Source organism: Rhamphochromis longiceps, linkage group LG7, assembly GCF_057381845.1.
Source record: "Rhamphochromis longiceps isolate RC_006_pf linkage group LG7, R_longiceps_female_GT1.1, whole genome shotgun sequence".
NCBI lineage: Eukaryota > Metazoa > Chordata > Actinopteri > Cichliformes > Cichlidae > Rhamphochromis > Rhamphochromis longiceps.
In genome coordinates, this window is record NC_140563.1 from 27,254,538 (window position 1) to 27,262,190 (window position 7,653).

Consider the following 7,653-nt stretch of genomic DNA (forward strand, 5'->3'; position numbering starts at 1 on the left):
ATGCCGAAGAGCAGATTTGGCCTGTAGCACAGATGTGGCTGGGGTCCACTTCCTCCCCGTTGCTTGGGTGGGAGCAGTCCCTCTCACTATGGGGTCTTGGGAGTCCGTGAGTGACATCTTAAGCCTCACTTTTGCACATTTAAACTCCTCCACCAGACATGGGATAGGCAATGACAGTATCCCGTCGCTATAGAGTCCAACGCTGCTGAATCATTTGGGAAGTCCGAGCCACTTCTTAACGTAGGAGCTCACTAGCCTCTCTAGTCGATTGGGATGATTGAGTGAGACCTCATACATGGTCAACGGCCACTGTACACTGTAAACCCGAACAAGTTGACTGAACTTAAAACTTTTGTGGAAACTGATTACCTCAAAAGATTTAAGTACAAAAACTCATATCTTCTAAGTATGGGGTACTCAAAATTTGTATTTATTGTTAACCTAAAAATTTTAAATTATATTTTATATTTTATTAATTGAGCTTTACTCAAAGACTGTGTACTTTAATTTCAATATTTTTGTGTTTCTTGTAGTTTATTATTTTGATGCAACACAATGCAATTATATTACAACCTAAACTCAAATTATCTGATTATTAATTAAAAGATATGTTGTGAGTGTAGACTACTAAAAAAAAAAAAGTACGGAAATTCAGTTACTTTACATTTTGTTTATTTAACATTTTTTCATGAAAATTTAAAAACATCACAAATGTTTTTATAAAACAACTAACATGGACATCGGCACCATAAAGTGAGCATTATAAATTCTGTGTAGAACATTTATCTTTTTATAAACTCACAAAGGACGACATCAGTCCTAATTGCATCTTTCTCAAAATACACAAAAATGCAAAACAAAAAGTCAAATACTAATCACTTTTTTTTAAATAGAAATGAAAAACAATTTTTTAAAATGGGTACAAAGATGATCAGCTTCCAAATAACCAGATAAGGCAGTCAAGTATAGGAAAATTAGGTAAACTGATGGAGTTAAATCCACCCAAAGCCTGTAGTAAACTTAAAGTGCTTAAAGTGCTTCAAACAAAGTGCTCAGTAACAGAGTGCGTGTCCTAACAAACATTGCCTTATATTCCTTAAGAGCATGTAGACAGGGGTTTCAGGGGTTTGCCGTCATCAAGCCCCATGAAGATATTTTGGACTAAGGCAAATGTGTGAACCAGCTTCCTGGGGTAGTCTAAATGCAGAGCATAGATCAAGCCAAACAATAAAGCAAATGCATTTGCAAATCTGGGAATATCACGCATCACCTAGTCGCCTTTCACCAAAACAGCCATGCTTGAGGAAGTAAAATGGACTGGACTGGGAAGCGCCGTCGGTAACCACTGTGAGAAGGGCAACTGGAGTGTCAATGAGGGTCGACTCATCCAATGCGTCCGCCTGGAATAGACACAGTATCAATGGTAAATGGCCTGTATTTGTATAGCGCTTTACACATTCAGTCATCCAGACATTCACACCCATTCACACACTGGTGATGGCAGCTACATTGTAGCCACAGCCACCCTGGGGCGCACTGACAGAGGCGAGGCTGCCGGACACTGGCGCCACCGGGCCCTCTGACCACCACCAGTAGGCAACGGGTGAAGTGTCTTGCCCAAGGACACAACGACCGAGACTGTCGGAGCCAGGGCTCGAACCGGCAACCTTCTGATTACAAGGCGAACTCCCAACTCTTGAGCCACGATCGCCCCAATTAAATAAGTAAGGTTGGTTTGAGAGAATGTGACAAGCATGACCTGTAATCTAGCAAAACATTCAGCAGTGTAGTGGGTTACTTTGTAACGAGTTAGGGTACTCTACTTTTTTTGAAAAATGTACATTAACGTGTTAGCTTCTTGCATTACATAATTTGTATTTTTATTATTTTTCTAAAAAAAAAAAGTAATTTTTTATTTCATGACTTTATCTCAAAAAGAAACTAAATCTTGACTTCAGCCTGGTTTTTGGGCCACCTGCAGCATAGCCATAGTGCTGTGATACGCCTGTGCCCTGCTCCTGACCTGTGTGTGTGTGGGTTTTCTACAGAGAGGGTATTTTGTTTGTACAATTTGGTAGCTGCTAGGGTATTAAATTGTATTTAAAAAAATCCATAGCATTTTATCTTACTGGCAGAATTTAAGTAATGCAAAAATACACTTACATTACATGTCTAAAAGAATTCTGGGTCCTCCTCCCGCAGGTATACAGGAAGGGCACGAAGTACTGCAGTGCGTTTCACGTTGATATCAGGCGCCTCCTAAAAAGGGAAAAGAAAAGTTCATTTAACACAAAGTTTTCAGGTGTCATTCTTTGGGGAGAATACATGTTTATGAAACTGCATGACATCAGACTCTACTAAATTTTGGAGACTTTTCTTTTAAGATACAACCTTTCTGTCTCTTGTGACAGAGAGTATGTTTCTTAATCATTTGACAAAAACCCTACACAGTATTTTAAAATAGTGTTCTCCAGATCAGAGCTGTGATCTATATAGAACATGGGGTTCAAAGCAAGGAAAAATTGTGTTTATCAGTGAAACTTTTAATTTGTGTTAATTTTATCATTATCAATATATGAAATCTTCACCTTAAGGGACTTAATGAATGGTTTCTTCAATAGATCTTTCAACTCACCTGTGTTTACTGTCTCCACCTGAAATTAATTGCAGTCTGAAATTTTTTTTGTTCTGTCTTTTTGTCTTTGGCCTTCAGCCTTGGAAGAAAAAATAAAAATATTGAAAACCTTATCAGCACACTAAATATACAACACCTTGCTATATTTCAATTGTTTTAGATAGAAGTTGCCACTGCTAGCTAAGTCACTTTTGAATGATGCTAATGAGAAGAAAAAAAAAAAACCTGCCGAACAATGAGGCTGCTGTTGTAAAAACGCCAACTTTCTTGCGTTGGCAAGGGGTCGTTAAAATATCACTAAGACCCTTTCTTTATGTGTGATTCTTCGTAAAACTGTGTTTTAATCGGTTAAAACTGTAAAACTGACGACATAATCTATGTTTGAAAAAGAGCGCGAACAACTATTCACCACCTGGGTCTGTGCTTTTTAACACAACAGCGCATTCGAAAACAAGTTATTGGCTGCAACATATTAATATACTTGCTTTTTTACGGAAAAAATAAACATAACGAAGGTTCAGTTTTACTTACAAGTTTCTCCAAATGTGTTCTCCAGTCGCTCGAGAAGGGCAGCCATATTGAACAGAATTTTCTGTCAACGTCGTTCAGGTTAGAGAGAAGACGTCATGACGTCATGACGTCCACATGCGGAGCTCGGAAAAAAACATTTACTCAAAAATCATAATTAAGAAAGCAGTATTTACTCTTAACTTCTAAGCCATGTACAATTATAACTGTTTGAATCGTTAACCGAACAGAAAAGTTTTAAGTTGTTTCAACTTTGTGAGGAATTTTAATTGTTATATCCACAAACTTTATAAGTCAGGTAGACTGTTGGGGTTTACAGTGTAGTCTGGGTAATAACCCAAACTGGAAGCACCAGCGCTTCAGTTTCCCTGGGAGTGCAGTGTTGTTAATCCGCTTGAGGTCATTAGCCAAGTTCTGCCTTGGTTGTTCTAGTTGTCACGTATCATTGAGTTCTGCATTGTAGCACCGTCCCAGGCTCTTTATGGGCTTCTCTAAAAGTGTGCTAACCTGAAATACACATCATAATACACTATCAGAGGCACAAAGACACACATCACTCATTTCTCTTTCCAGATTTTCTGAGGTGAGGGCAAAGCCCAGGTGCAACGCTTTCATGCAGCGCTAACAAAACCTTATTGTTATATTAATGGAGAGGGTGATGTGAGGAAAATGAGTGGGGAAGACTTTAAAAGTGGGACTCAGCGTTTGGGGGAACCCAAAAATCACATGGAGCGACTCAGTGTGGGGAAAATAATCACAACTCACAATAATTTCTACTGAGCACTCCAGTAGATTTTCTTAGTGTACAAGCTGTGATCAGCTGACCTGTGCTGCTGGTTTGAGGTTTACTGCACTTTTTGGATTTACACAACTGAATTCAACCAGATGTGAGCAGATGTTTCATGAGTTGTCCAACAATCTTATCTTATCTTATCTTCCCATATGGAAAAGATATATATAAATCTTATAAAGTTTTTATCTGTCTTGTATGAAACTTGTATGAAAAGCATACAAGAGTGAAAACACATATAAGATCCCTTGAAAAATTATATAATGAAACCTGTATGTTTTGTATACTTACTAAAAACATATATGATTTACTCATGAAAGTGGCCACTTTCATGAGTAAATCATATATGTTTTTACTATTTCTTTTCCATATGGGTTATCTTATCTTATCTTATCTTATCTTATCTTATCTTATCTTATCTCTTGAGATTGTTTTATACCATCATACATGAAACTTTGTGACCTTTTATTTAAAAATAACACCCACCTAGCAGACTAAACCTTTACTGTGCCATTTAGGTGTCATCTACGAATGAAATTGAGACATTGGTCAAGGAGACTAGTCCCCAAATAAAGATGAACTATAAAAAAGGGGCAAAATTGCCTATTTTTGTTAAGGTAACTAAGATCTCTTGACATCTGCAGTAAGCTGCTGCAGGTGTTCTATCAGTCTATGGTGGCAAGTGTTCCGTTCTATGCTGCAGTGCAGCATCAGATACAAGGATGCAAAGAGATTAGACAAACTAGTGAAGAAAGCTGGCGCTGGAGCCAGACTGTACATGCTGGGGGAGGTGAATAACTCTGATCACCCACTGTACAACATTTTCATGGAAGATGAGTAATAGAAGACTCCTCTCTGTCTGTTGTACAACAGAGCAATACAGAAAAACATTTGCTCCCACAGCGATTAGGCTTTTTAATTTTCATACAAATAGCAGATGGGCCATGTCAGACACAAATTTACCCTTGGGATCAATAACGGCATTATTTTATTATCACAATAATGTCACATGTTACATACCTCAACTGGTGTAAGCTACATTTTCTCTTACCTAGGGAACACCTGCATCCTGGTGCCAGGTGTTCCCTAGGCAGGCAAGTTGGCAGAGGCATGTTTTGGGCAATGTTCTGTTGGGCAACTTTGGGTCGTGCCATCCACAAAGATGTTACTTTGACCTAAGCACTTTTGCAGACCATATATATATATACACCACTTCATGAAAACAGTATTCCCCGATGTTTTTGATTTTTGCCATTTTTTCAATTGTATCCATCATTATCTGTCAAAGTGGTGGCACATCATAGAACAAGTTAACCTGTATTCACCTCTGTGGAACATAGGCTATATACCATCTGATATGTCATGTTATCAGTATTTCTTTGTTTGTATTGTTAGGTCAGGTTCATTATTTGGCATATATTGCAAGACACACTTTATTCGCTTTCCTCCATACATACAGTGGGGCAAAAAAGTATTTAGTCAGCCACCGATTGTGCAAGTTCCCCCACTTAAAATGATGACAGAGGTCAGTAATTTGCACCAGAGGTACACTTCAACTGTGAGAGACAGAATGTGAAAAAAAATCCATGAATCCACATGGTAGGATTTGTAAAGAATTTATTCGTAAATCAGGGTGGAAAATAAGTATTTGGTCAATAACAAAAATACAACTCAATACTTTGTAACATAACCTTTGTTGGCAATAACAGAGGTCAAACGTTTACTATAGGTCTTTACCAGGTTTGCACACACAGTAGCTGGTATTTTGGCCCATTCCTCCATGCAGATCTTCTCGAGAGCAGTGATGTTTTGGGGCTGTCGCTGAGCCACACGGACTTTCAACTCCCGCCACAGATCTTCTATGGGGTTGAGGTCTGGAGACTGGCTAGGCCACTCCAGGACTTTCAAATGCTTCTTACGGAGCCACTCCTTTGTTGCCCGGGCGGTGTGTTTTGGATCATTGTCATGTTGGAAGACCCAGCCTCGTTTCATCTTCAAAGTTCTCACTGATGGAAGGAGGTTTTGGCTCAAAATCTCACGATACATGGCCCCATTCATTCTGTCCTTAACACGGATCAGTCGTCCTGTCCCCTTGGCAGAAAAACAGCCCCATAGCATGATGTTTCCACCCCCATGCTTCACAGTAGGTATGGTGTTCTTGGGATGCAACTCAGTATTCTTCTTCCTCCAAACACGACGAGTTGAGTTTATACCAAAAAGTTCTACTTTGGTTTCATCTGACCACATGACATTCTCCCAATCCTCTGCTGTATCATCCATGTGCTCTCTGGCAAACTTCAGACGGGCCTGGACATGCACTGGCTTCAGCAGCGGAACACGTCTGGCACTGCGGGATTTGATTCCCTGCCGTTGTAGTGTGTTACTGATGGTGACCTTTGTTACTTTGGTCCCAGCTCTCTGCAGGTCATTCACCAGGTCCCCCCGTGTGGTTCTGGGATCTTTGCTCACCGTTCTCATGATCATTTTGACCCCACGGCATGAGATCTTGCGTCGAGCCCCAGATCGAGGGAGATTATCAGTGGTCTTGTATGTCTTCCATTTTCTGATGATTGCTCCCACAGTTGATTTTTTCACACCAAGCTGCTTGCCTATTGTAGATTCACTCTTCCCAGTCTGGTGCAGGTCTACAATACTTTTCCTGGTGTCCTTCGAAAGCTCTTTGGTCTTGGCCATGGCGGAGTTTGGAGTCTGACTGTTTGAGGCTGTGGACAGGTGTCTTTTATACAGATGATGAGTTCAAACAGGTGCCATTCATACAGGTAACGAGTGGGGGACAGAAAAGCTTCTTACAGAAGACGTTACAGGTCTGTGAGAGCCAGAGATTTTCCTTGTTTGAGGTGACCAAATACTTATTTTCCACCCTAATTTACGAATAAATTCTTTACAAATCCTACCATGTGAATTCATGGATTTTTTTTTTCACATTCTGTCTCTCACAGTTGAAGTGTACCTCTGGTGCAAATTACTGACCTCTGTCATCATTTTAAGTGGGGGAACTTGCACAATCGGTGGCTGACTAAATACTTTTTTGCCCCACTGTAACCTTAACCAACAATACACAATCAAACGTTGTTTTCCTCTTCAGCTTTGGCCTTGTGGTCTTGTGATTTTTCCCACCATTTTACCGCTTTCATTAACGTAGTAAGTTTATCAAACCAAGTGTCAAAGAAACAGTTGAGGTCTCCTCATTTTCTCTTCTATTACTTTCTGTTTCGCCTGTAGATGCATATTTCTCTTTCATATATGGAAACATCTTCAAGATCACACGCTGAAAATTTCTGACTTACAAACAGCATGGCAGGGCAGTGAGGAGAAAAGCTGGTAAACAACACAAAATTTTAAGAAAGCGTTTTTTGTCTGTTGTAGAGACGTGCATGTTGGAGGTTGTTGTTTAGCTTACGGTCGGAGGGGTCGCTGCAGGGACAGAACGTTTCTGTTTTCAACTTCCGCCCGAGGATTCAAGCTTCCACCGGAAGTGTGCTTGTTCTCTTTTACCAGGGCCGATCCAACATGGTGGGTGTTTTTTATATGACTACCTACACTATCTGTTCTAATCCTGTCGTTTAAAATGTTTTGTATTCCGTTTAACCTTACCAATAAGCAGCAGATCAATAATCTTTCCTTGTGGCCGCTGTATTGACATTAGATGATACGAACGCGACTTTTTATCGGCGCTTCT

At 39.9% G+C, this 7,653-nt stretch overlaps 1 long non-coding RNA gene across 1 annotated transcript; it reads right to left on the reverse strand.

Moving 5' to 3' along the window:
• Window positions 1–655: 655 nt before the first annotated feature.
• On the reverse strand, window positions 656–3,228 carry LOC146665445 (uncharacterized). Its single transcript, XR_014912607.1, has 3 exons — window positions 3,167–3,228; window positions 2,164–2,259; window positions 656–1,400 (listed from the first exon to the last, which is right to left on the reverse strand). It is a non-coding gene; the product is annotated as an uncharacterized LOC146665445 (long non-coding RNA).
• Between the last annotated feature and the right edge of the window lie 4,425 nt (window positions 3,229–7,653).